We start from the raw sequence: 13,581 nt of genomic DNA on the forward strand, positions 1-13,581 counted from the left end.
ATCGAGAGAGTTCAGGGTTTTCACCCTTAACTTGTTTCCCTCAGTTGTTGGGAGGTAGTTTTTTCCCGGTCCATGGATCCACAGGGATGGTTGTATTCTATGTAATTTATTTTGTATTTCAATGTTAATGAAGGTATGACTCTTGCTTTAGAAAAAAAAAAATATTGCTCGTTTAATCAAATCAAAGGTTGCTAGCGAGTACTCCCATAAGAATTTTGAGTAAAACCTTAGGGAGATAAATAAAGAAATGAGAGTTGAAAAGGTAGTTTTATTATTTTATTATTTTTAAATCTTTTTTATTTTTTATTCCAAAAATGGTGAATCATCCCCTGTGGTTGACATCGTCATCTTAAATCTTATTGGTTCTTATAACTTTTATTTTGGTTATACATTTTTCTTAGGAGACCCATTTTAGACCTCAAAATTCCCCTAATGATCCAATCTCATTTCCACTATTTTGGTATAGGGTAGCATATAGTGAATGATAATATTTATATATAATTTAGACTATTCCATATAATTCTTTTCCACCTATTTTCGAGTAGATGGCTTTGGCACTCTGATTGAGTGTTGCAAGTAATTATTTTATTTAACTAGAAAAAATATTATATATACTTATTTCTGTGTTTTTCCAAACTACCAGAACTCTAAAGGATGACTATTTTCTTTTTCGTCATTTCGAAATATGTAAATTGATATTTAAAAATTATGAATAAGAAAGACCCTTTACCCAACTTTAAATTAGTAATGTCCAAACAGAATTAGTGGTTCCCTATACCAATAATCAACATATAACTTCAAATCTTACATGACTATCTTTATATATGTTTGTGAGAATGATTTCGGCAAAATCACATAGAAAATCATTTGTCGACACATTTCGAACCAACCAGTGTGGTTCATCGTCAGGACAAGATGAAGATCAAATCTAAGCGATAAGTTAAATAGGGAATGTAGGTCCTTCCAACAACTATATTTGACTTAGAAACAGATAAAAAAAGACTTCTAACGGCTAGAATTGACCAGGGTGCAGGTGGAAGGGGTCAAGGTTATTAAAAAATATTTTAAATAAACATTGAAGTAATCTATATTATTAATTTAAATTAATATTATTATTCTTATAATTAGTATCAATATTACGGAATAATTATATTAAGAATAATATTCTAATATTTTTTTTTTAATATTAGGGTAAATCCAATATTTAAAGAGACCATTGTTCTATATAGATGTTAATATTATCATTCTTAACTAAATAAATATTATTACTATCATTAATAATAGTCTAGGGTAAAAAATTCGTTTATTACTAATTATAAAAATATTTTAATAAAGAGTAAATAAATATAATTAAAACCTGATCCACGGAAGATATAAGATAAAGCTAAAGGGACCAAAAGGCCAAGGAAAGGAAAAAAGATGAACAAGATGAAGACGCTAGGAAGAAAGGGTTGGGATCCAGCAACTACTAATCTTCCACCCATCACCTCTATTGAGATTATTTGGCCTTTTCTCGATTTCATGGGCTTCCCTAAATTTTCGATGGTGAAACTACGCAACTTTCACAATAACATAAGCCTCTTCGAAACAGATATGATGCTTAGTCTTCTCGGCATGCTCTGTAAGGGCAGAGGACTTAGCCCTCCCATGCTTTAAGTCTGTCGTGTGCTCACTAATCCACTGACTAATACAATGACCAATCTCACCAATGTATGGGGTCCCACAGGAATAGGGAATGACATAGACACCTTTCATGTCTTTAGGCTTGACAAGATCTTTAATAGATTGCAGGGAGCTACGGATGGTATTAAGTGGTATAAACGTCGAGGGAACATTGTGCTTCCTAAGAATCTTGGCAATCCTATCAGTGGTCTCTTGGATGTAAGGGAGGTGAACCCCTAGGACCCGGTCATTAAGATCTTTATGGACTGAAGGCTCCTTCCAGGCCTTGAGGAAGGCCTTCTGACCCAGGTGTCTACTGTATATAATTATTATAATATTATTTTTATGTACTACGTAGCAAAACCTATACGTAAATATATTTCGATGCCATGAACTTTAGCTTCAAGTATCTGCGAAATATTACCAAAAATATAACATATCATACAATTAAAACAATTGTATCCACACCAATCCATTGATTTGACTAGGGTCATGCATGTTCAGTAATGTTCAGATCCGATGTTCCTTTTCATTTCCAACTTTATTTATGCACATGCATATACAATTTTCACACACAATTCTATTGAGTCACCTTCATACTATTTCTACTGAAAATGCAATTGCCTCAAACTTAACAAATATCAATATCATTATGTTCTCCAAAATATAAACATATTCCTACATATCATATTCTCTACATATTTCTACATCTCATAATTTTATACAATTTAAGGACACCTATTTAATAAACAAAGGAATATATATTTAAAACCAATAACTAGAACTACCAAATATCAACACTACTTCATTATATCCCCAGATGAGGGTGTTCGCACGGCAGAGGAAAGGAGGCCAAATGGCCAACATGTGCCGCCTTGAGGTGATATAAGGGAGGACACACAGAACGTCGCCGAGGTATTAAATACGGATGCATTAGCTCAGAGTCTTCAATGAAACCTAAGGTGAACTGTAGAGGTTGCAGAGCGCATTTATGGCGCCCAAGTTTCAAGAGAATGTCGAGTTGGTTAAATTTGAGATGGGCATGGGGACGAACCATACTCAGAGTGAGAGGCTCGCTGCACAGGCTGGTTTGGGCAATTTCCTCCTTCTGGCAGACGCTGTGGATGTTACAGGTGTTGTGGCTGCTAAGGAATATTTCGCGCATGTCCCCCCTGGTGACAGATTTGCGGGTTACATTGTGTTATTGCCAAGAGTTGAGGAGAGAATACTTCGCTGCATTGGGAGGAGACTCGAGCAGGGGCTTCCAGCGATTGAAGCTCTGTTTTTCACCGCCAACTCCTCTGCCAAAATGGTCAAGCCAAGGGAAATAATGCCATGTAGACGCGGCTCTGGTCGAGGGAGCTCCTCACGCCATCCAGCAGCGGATTCCCACCACCATTGCTGCTGTTGCTACTGTCACAGAAGAGCCGGGGCTACCCACATGCAGGCTTCCCAATTCATGGACGCGGGCGGCCCCAACTCAGAACCACCCTCCCTTCTAGCATTTGGCACTGCTGTTTTTTCTCTTGGAAGCATTAGTGCTCACCTCTCCTTCCTATTCATTAAGGATACCAAGGAAAATGAAGACGGTGAGGGCAGCAGGGCAACGCCATTCGCTGAACATCCGACAATTGATGAGGAAAGAACGGGAGGAGCTCCGGAGTAGGCTCCTGCCCAATCTCAGAAGCCGGAAGCGTCGTCCTCCAAGAACACTACAAAGGAAGAAGGGGAAGGTGTCCCTGAGTATTATGGATGGGTTCCAATCATTGAGGAGAAGCCTGAGGAGTAGCACTCCGCGGCAGGCTGCGTCGACCATCTTTTTGTTCAGGTTCTGTTTAAGTCTTCTGTCTCGTTCGCTATCTGTGTCTGGGTATGGGATAAGTCACATGTTTATGTCTGAGTTTTTAAGGTTCGTGTCCAGGTTTCTATATGCTTTGTTTCAGTTAGTTGGTCGCCCCTGCGAGGGCAGTTTTTGCTTCAAAGCCCCTGCGTGGGTGTTCATGGTCTGGAATGAAAACTATTATGTGTTTTGATGTACTGGTTGCAACTCCGGAGGGAAACGTCGCCCCTGTAAGGGCTATTTGGGAGTTGCAAGAAGCCAACCCACAGTGCCACAGTCGGCCTTGGGCAACATGTTTTTCTGTCTGTAATGTTTATCTGTACATAATATAATATAATAGCATAGTTTTACTGAGAAAAAAAAACACTACTTCATTATATCTAGCTGAAAAGAATGTTGTAATCTAGTAAATTAACAACATAAATTTCCAAAGTCTTTAACCATAGATCTACTCAATTTGATTGAGGTGAACAATTTACCACCCAACCTTGAACCCTCTTGAAAGGTTAACCCCAAGCTGAGATTGTAACCTTATGAATCGACAACCTCTTGTGATTCCAGGCTAGGCATTTTTATGCCTTAAATCCCTTAGCAGGCTTTCCTTAGCAGTGTCCCTCTTTCTAGTATTTTCCATCCCTATAGCCTAGGTTTTTCCTAATTTTTTTTCAAAAAAGTATCTTCTCCTTTTTGGTAAAGCCCGCACTTTTCTCCCACGGTTCTTTATTTATCATTGCCCAATGTTTTCTCCACACTAAGTGATTTCATAGATTTTTTTCCCAATCTTCTTAAATCACATTAAAACCACCTCTAGGGAATTTTTAGGAGTGATTTAAGGGAAGTTTACCTTGTTCTATCCTTCAAACTTAGTTTACATATTCTAAGTAAGGATCTCATTAACTCAAGTTCATTGCCAAGCAATTATCTTTTTTACAATTATTTTTCAATTTTTATTTGATACATCACAATGATGTTTTTCAATATAAGTTTTCTATGGCTTCCTAGCCATTACTAAAAATAGTTCATTCTAAATAAAGAATATTTACACGAACACAGAGGGCTATTACAATCATCTCCTTTCTTCCCCAAATTTGTTGTTTTGATCACCAAAACTTTTAGCTCCAATAATTCAAAGATCTTCCACACTTAAATGCAAATTTAGGTGGAATAGAACACAACCATGGTCACAATTCCCATCTACTTCATATGTGTGAAAAACTCCTCCAGAGTATGAAGAATTATGAGAATGATATAATATTACAAAATAATCAATCTAAATCCACCTATATATCTTTAACATAGCAATTGAATATCTTTCCCTTTAAAATATTATATGGAATTTCTCTAACTTAAACATATCAATGGGATATATATTCCCAATAGTTTTCTTATTGAGAATTAAATGAAATTTTTAAAATTTATTTTAAAAGTAGTTTATATATATAGAGGTTTTTTTCTAAAATTTATTTTGAAAACAATTTCTTTTTTAAATTTAATTATAAAATTTAGAAATTGGATATGTATGATATATGTCTGCATGCATGAGGGTTAACTAGGTTTGGATTTAATGTTTTAAATTCATGAATTCTCTATTTTTTCAAATACCTTGTAAACTTAGATTTAATATCCTGAATTTATGAATTAGGATTAAAATGAGAAGCATTGTTATGAAATTTTAAAATATATATGGAATTTGAACCGAAACACAAGTGCACACAGGCACATATACACGTACACACACAAAGATACACACACATATAACCAAGATAGATACATCTTAACTTTGGGTCTATCAAAGGAAGATATGGATCAAATCCCTAGAGGTGCAAACATTTCCTCAAGTTTTCAACTCAAAAAAGACTTTTGCACGTTGAGAGAAGTTTTGCATTAAATTTTCTTTTGCAAGTTGAGGGATTTGAGCACCGTTGTGCTTGATACATCAAGAGTTAAGATGGGTTAGGTTGGTTTATAAAGTAGTCATGGATGATAATCATAAGTAGACAAAATTAAATCATTAAAAAAACATGAGATCAAATAGCCTTAGACTTATTGAAATGTATGAACCTAAATATCAATCAAGATATTAGAAAAGATAATATGAAAACGAAAACCATGAAACCAATACTTAATAACACCTCAAGATCATTTGTATCACAACATTTCAACTTAATGATTTTCACATTGACTATATTGGTAGGACTTTGTTTCAATCAATTATTTTACTTGCTTTCACTATAACATTTCAAACACAAATTTTACTTCCTCAAAAACATGGAAAATTCAAATATAAATTTGAAATGACGTTAAAATAAATTACATCTTGATACTCCCGAGTTTAATTTTTGTTATTTATGTTCTTGCAATAATAGAAATGTAGAGAGGAGTACTCATGGTAATTTCCTAACCTTGTCATCTTGAATTCCACACAAATGGTTAAAACAACACATTCTCTTGTGTATTTTAGTGAATTTTCAAGGGACATTCACACATTTTAGTGAATTAATAGTGATAAAAACCATGTTGGAACATTATGTTATATTGACCACGTGTCTTCCAATGACAATTGGGTTCCAATGTACATAAGGTAAGGTTACCATAATAATAAATGTTGTTTAAATTATTGTCATCATAACATTATTGATTAATATTTCAATATTTTCCATAAAATTCTTCTCCTAGATTATCATATTATCCTTATTCTTAGTTTTATACTTAATCATTTAGGAAAAATTTGGTCAAGCCACATAGTTGGTAACCTATGCAATGATTTTTTTGAAAATGTTCTCTTTTAGAACATTTAGTGGATATTTTCTCGAACCTCCTTATTATATTAATATCCAGAAACATGTTTATCTTGGAAAGAAAATCATATTTTGTAAAATATCTTTTGAAAAAAAAAGCATTCAATTAAGAAAACATATTTTCCTTGTAATATTATTTGTAATAAAAAATATTAGTCCTACTAAAAATAAGTTCACCATCCATTCAAAATAATTGAAGTCTCCCACCGTCTTATCTTGAAAACATCCTCCTCATAGCTAGCTAATTAAGATCAACTTCAAGACTGCATTGAAGCACAACTCGTTATTACCAAGTTAAAACTGCACTGAAGCACAATTCGTTATTACCATAAATGTTAGATGTCTCGACGTATCTTCTATAATCATAATAAATTTTTCTGTTTTCTTGTTTGGAAATATTCTAATAACAATAGAAAAGTAATGGAACTGTTGGAAGCTACCACGATCGAAAAGTAATGGAACTGTTGGAAGCTACCACATGGACATTGAAATCCATGGAAACTCACATATGTTTATCAACATCAATATTAGACAGAGGAACTAAGGTTATTGATTCTGTAACATCAATATTTAGTTTAAAAGACATTCATAGAATACGATGCATCTTTATAAAAAGACAAATACAAAGATCCAAAAAAACCTCAATACAGTTAACAGGGAGGCTAGGAGACGACATTCAGATCTCCACGGTTGCAGCAGACACAGTTACCCAGGGAAATCTTTCGGGTACGCTGATCAGCTCGTTAGTGGACGGGTTCAGCAGATAACAATCCTGACGAAGAAAAAGGGAAGAGCGTTTAGACACAAAAATATGGCCGCGCCACTCTGCAGTACACGCAATAGCACGAAATTGTGTAGGAAGAACACTTTGAACAACCCAATCGTTTTCCTCAGGATTGTATTTCATCAACTCTGTTTCGGTGGACGCATACAAGTGTCAAACATGAATTTAAATTTGTTGTAAATTTTTTAACTTTCTTTTATTTTTTTAATGTTTAACTTGGAATGAAAGCATGGAAACCCAAAATACTTCCCGATATTTCGTGGATTATAAATTTTAAGGTTAACAATCAACCTTTTTATTAGTATGACCATATAAATTAAATGACTAGTAAATGTCAAGTTTAAATTGTTTAATGTGGATAAATTTAACTTGTTTTTACATGTATGACCATATAAATTAGTTAGAAAGACAGTTAGAAAGACAGTTACTTGTCCCTCAGGACAAAAAGATTTTTGACCTATCAGCATAGATTTTTCCAAGCAACTGTCTTTCTAACTGTCTTTCTAACTAATTTATATGGTCATACATGTAAAAACAAGTTAAATTTATCCACATTAAACAATTTAAACTTGACATTTACTAGTAAATGTCAAGTTTAAATTGTTTAATGTGGATAAATTTAACTTGTTTTTACATGTATGACCATATAAATTAGTTAGAAAGACAGTTAGAAAGACAGTTACTTGTCCCTCAGGACAAAAAGATTTTTGACCTATCAGCATAGATGTGATGTGGCAATAGTCTCAAGGTTGGGAGGCAAAACATACTAAATTAGTTAGAAAGACAGTTACTTGTCCCTCAGGACAAAAAGATCAAGATGATAAGCGTATCTAAGATCTGGAATTTAGAAAGGAGAGGAAGGAGGAAAAATCTCTGCTAATAGCTCAAACAAACCTTCATGTGATGCGGCAATAGTCTCAAAGTTGGGAGGAAAAATATCGAATAGCAAGGTCTAGCAGAAGCAAATCTCACAAATAGTGAACTACAAATAAGTAAAAGATCCTTACAGTAATTTAAGTAGGAAATCTAATTTGCATTTTCTAGTTAACTATGCCTAATGATAGTTAAATAAAAGCACATGTGATAATATTAATTAATGACCTATGCTTGTTCAGAATTATAGAACATCTCGACTTTGGTAAGTAGCAGAGAAATGATAAACTTAGGTATTCTAATTAATAGCTATAGTAAACCCTTACAACATCTAGTTGAAAGAGTTAATGCTAAGTTGAATAATGAAAATAATTAAGTTAGATAGAGTGTAGGCAAGAAGGCCTTTTGCTACGACTGTATATGAAATAAACAAAGAAATGTTTAATAGAACTTATGCCAAATATAATTCATTATAGGTAGGCAAATAATATTATTCATAATTGTAACTATATAATCTGGTTTGTCATTCAAGACCCTAATGCTATCATAAAGTTAAGTAAGTGGGAGATTTAGACTCTAATGTTCAATATAACAGATTATTAAATAAACAGAGAAATATTTCCATTATGTGAAATAGAGAGAAATAACTAAAAGAAATTCAAACCCGAATATAATAACGAAAGTAACCACTTTCAGTGAATTTTATAATTAGTACACCATTTTTTGCTAACCAAAAAAAGATTAATAAGAGCGACCAAAACTCGGTGTACCAAGAGCCTCTACCTATTTTTTCCTAAGAATTCAAAACAACGAAATATATATATATATGGATTGAAAATAAAAAACTATGGGTCACGGTCGATGGGTCCAGAGCCCCTACCTGACTTCACACAAGTTTTATACAAAACTGCCCACTCAAGCTCAGAAACAAACGCAGCAAAGAATTGTTATCAACATTTGAAAACTCTCTTTCTTGCCAACAAAACTCTTATATATATCAACCATCCAAAAGATAGAGAGGAAACTAAAGATGAATAAAGAAAATCACGTGATTGAAAAACCATAGATTGTCTTAGTCTCATAGCTTAGAATGCAAAGTATAATCAGTTCCGATATGGGTCAAGGAGATAATCCCCATGCCCTTAACTCAATATACAAACTTCACCTTAGAAAAACCTGATGATACTTTTAAAAACAAATTACTCGAGATAGTAAAGGTATGTAGCAGAGAAACCCTCGAAATTTCCAAAACTCATGGCTATCCCAGCCTTTAGAGGTTAAGCTAAGAAAAACACAGATACCCGGTGCATTTTTCCATATTATTGTTTTGTGCCCAATTTGAGGAGCTAAGCTAAGAAACACACAGATACCCGGTGCATTTGTCCATATTATTGTTTCGTGCCCAATATGTGGAGCTGAACTCAGCTTTTTCCCCAAACCCCGGGCTCCATTCATGCCACCTTTCCACATGAAAGGAAAATTAATAGAAGTTACAAAATCTATGCATGAAACCATGTTACATTCAAAAGAAGGAAAACAAAGACTTTTTCTTTTTAAATATCCTTACCCATAAATGGAGTCGAGTGTAGAAACCCTTATCCCTTTAGAACGTGGGCAAGGAAGGAACATTTTGCCCCTTCCTTGGAGAATGAACCAGAGCCGAATAAATCCTGGTATAGATTTTCTTGCACATCGACAAACTGTTGCTCCAAATTTTCAGGATTGTTCTAACACTACAAAACAGGAGTAATAATTTTTTTTAAAACAATAATAGAACTTAGTAATAAGAATTCAAATGCAAATAATCGATTTTTGTAATTCATTACATATCATAGGAACCATATTATTTATTGATAAGTTACATCTATTTTGAACATAGCACATAACATTAATAATCTAATTTCGTTTCGTTCTGGAGAACCAACATTCAGCTTGCAATGATAATCCATACTTTACGGTACAATGGATAGAATATAAAAATGGTCGTTGGTACTATGGAAATGAATGGCCATTTAGTAATTTCTTATTTGAGTTAATGCTATTCACCTAACTATCTGGCCTGGAAAGGAGCATTGCCGAGAATCGCTCGGGCAACTCGCGCTTGAAAAGCTGGTCTTTCCCCACACCGTTCATCTAGCACGATGAACGATCGACCTCTCGACACCATGTGATACAACGTGATCAGGACTCCAGGAGTTAATGCTTCTGATACATATCTCGAAAAATACCATACGATGGCTACTTCCCGGGTTTCTATGCCCATTCCTACGGTGGAGATGAGACCATCCAGATCGACGGTCGAAGTCGATCAAGGTGTGGGTGGTATGACTTGAAAGCTTTTCAATATGTTTGGAAATTCTTAGCATTTCTTTGTTAGTGTAACTTCTATCTTCCACTGGTCTCCGGTGCTTTTGTATTTTCACACAGGAAACCTCTCCAACATGTAGTCCATGGTGTAAAATGAACTCTGCCACCCGTCCTCGGTCATGGTAAACCAGTGCTCCCTCACCCTGGTGAATGTCACCTTGTTTTTACAGTTCTTTTTTTTTTTTTCTTTTTTCACAGATCTGATTTTTATTCCGTTTTCCTTGAATGACCCCTTTGTCTCAGGTGCGGAGTCTCGATGTCATGGCCAACACTCGATGGAGGACCTGTTTTGTCTTCCTTACTCACTCCATGTTCTGGGTAAGAGACGTTTACTCCCGTGGTTTAAAAATTTAGGAAAAGACACTGGGTAACAGACTGAGTTGTCGTCCTTCTTGGCAGGCTATCTAAGCTATGCTTGAGCATTGGAGTCTATCACTGTTCCATGGGTTTTCCTTCAATGTGGAAAATTAACGGCTTCCCCGGCTCTGTTACTTTGTAAATTATTTGGGTTCTGCGCCAAGCAGATCAGGCGGAAACCCTAGTTGGGTTGCACTTAATACCTGTCCATTACTGTATAATTTGTTTCAGAGCCGAGGGTTACACCCTACGGCGAATAATTGTATAAAGTTTCAATTATTACTGTTAATTGAACTTTGGCTGGATAATGAATTGTGTGCTTCTCCATTGAATCATTTTACAGTTCAATATGTTTTTTAAAGATTGTTGGTTTACCATGGACAAATTCTCGCCTGAGTTTCAAGTTTTCATTATTTGTTGTGTACATTGGATACGCTTATCTCTTCACAGGATTTTCTTGTAAATTTCAATTAAGAGAAAAATATCTCTATGGTTTTTTTTACTGTTATTATTTCCTATTTGAAGAATATGGTTTTCCGGTTTCGACTTCGGAAGCCCTCGCTGGCTACAGGATCATATTCACATACGTTACGGCCATTTTCATTTTTTACAGGCTCGTTCCTTGATTTTTGGAATGCCTGTTATCGTTAAATTATGTTTATGACGTGGGCGCTAACCTTCCTTTGTTTTTCAAGTACTGGAGTGTTTTTCGTTACTTTATTATTCATTCTTAAACTACATTGTTAAGATGGAGATCCCGCGATCTTCGATTGGTTGTTTAGTCTAGAGAGTTCACACATTGACTCATTTTTGACCTGTTACAGTTTTCTTTATTTTCTTTAGTAGCGTTCTTGGAATCTTTGTATGCAAATATATATATATATATATATATATATATATATATATATATATATATATCGTTTCAATTTATTTGCGTATTCTGAAATAAAGATACACAATATTTTGTTTTCCATTTAACTGTCACTTATGCTACAGGAATTGTTCCAGTATGGAAATCTATTATCTTTAATTAAATCTAGTTTAATCTTTTCTTTCTTCTGTCAGTCGCACAGAAATTCGTTCTTAAATGTCATCAATGTGTTTACATTTTCCATCTCTACCATTGCCTGCATAATTATAGAAATTATTCCAATGCCATACACAGTTCTAGGCCTCTCATAGACCCTAATTAGTTTCACAGTATACATAAACCCTTAATAACTATTAAGTTTCTCAGTTAATCCATACCTGAACAGAGGCAAACCTCTCTATTGCACTTGTCAACCTCCCGACCTTAGGAAGATCCTCTTCGATCTTCCACCCCCAAGCACTTATGCAGATCTTCACTGTCTATAAACTCTCTGGCTATACCAGAGTCACGCTATCTAGTCCTTATCAGATGTAGCAGTTCAGGAAGCTTCCGCCTTCCAGACACATGCCATCTGATGTTTACCACACATAGCATTTTTTCCCAAAAGAGCAACTCTCTTTTCTTTTTCCTCCGCTATCTGGTCTCTACCAGACTTAGCATAACTTTTCCCCCTTTTCCTATGGGGTCTCAACCTTCCCATGAAGGTAGTTAGGTTTTCTTTTTCCAACCACCTCAATAGCTACTAACAACAATTAATCAACATAATTAATTAAACAGTACTAGCAATAATTAATTAACAGGAGTAGCAACATAGTTATTTTAATTTCACCAAACATAACCTTAGTCAACAGTTAAATCTTACTGCCTTACTTAAAACATTATCGATTTACTAGTGGAATTACATCTCCCCCTCCTGAAGTTCAACATCGTCCCGATGTTGTTCACCCAGAAACAATTCGGGATAGGCTTCTTTCATGCTCTGGTCATCTTCCCAGGTGGCCTCATCTGGCTCAAAGTGCTGCCATTTCACTTTAACCTAGGTGATGACTCTTTTCCGCAGCTCGACCCTTCTCCAATCTAGTATGTTCACTGGCTCGACCAGGAATTCTCCTTCTGGTTCCACCTGAAACACATAATATTCAGATTAGCAGTTTCTTAACAATCCATCTTTGGTTTATGTTTGTCTTACAACATCTTCTTACCTGAATGTCCTGCCAACTTATTATGTGTCTAGGGTCATAAACATATTTCTTTAAAACGGACACGTGGAAGACATTATGGACCCGGATGTGGCTAGGTAGGGCTAGCTGATAAGCTACAGGCCCCACTCGTGCTAAAATCTGGAAGGGCGCACAAAAGCGAGGTGCCAATTTGGCACAACCATTCCATTGTAGAGTACTTCTCCTTGCCCGAATTCTTACATATACATGTTCACCCACTCGGTACTCCCTAAAGGTCCTTTTCCAATCTGCAAAACGTTTTTGTCTGTCCTAAGCTACTTTTAAATTAACCCGCACTCTCTTAACCATTGCTTCCATCTCTTTTAACATTTTAGGACTCAGCATGAGTCTGTCTTCTGGTCCACCCCAGCTGGATGGCGTGCGGCATTTTCAGCCGTAAAGTACTTCGAATGGGCTCATCCGGAAGGATGCATGATATCCATTGTTATAGGCAAACTCCACAAGATGTAAATACTCTTCCCATCGAGTGGCTTGTTGCATCACATATGACCCCAGCATGTCCTCCACCACTTGATTCACCTGCTCAGTCTGTCCGTCAGTCTGCGGATGATACGCGGTGCTAAAATTCATTGAGTTCCCAGACCTTCAAACAAGGTCTTCCAAAACGCTGATGTGAATTTAACATTGCGATCAGATATTATAGTTTTTGGTAGCCCATTGAGCTTAAATATGTTCTGCATAAAAACATTTGCAACTTGTGCTACACGATACGTAGATTGAACTGGTATGAAGTGGGCTGACTTACTGAGTTTGTCCACTACAACCATAATAGAGTCATTATTCCTCTT

Source organism: Pinus tabuliformis, chromosome 3_1 (genome assembly GCF_031772625.1).
Source record: "Pinus tabuliformis cultivar Carrire ecotype Pingquan chromosome 3_1, CPIR1, whole genome shotgun sequence".
In the NCBI taxonomy this organism is placed as follows: Eukaryota; Viridiplantae; Streptophyta; class Pinopsida; order Pinales; family Pinaceae; genus Pinus; species Pinus tabuliformis.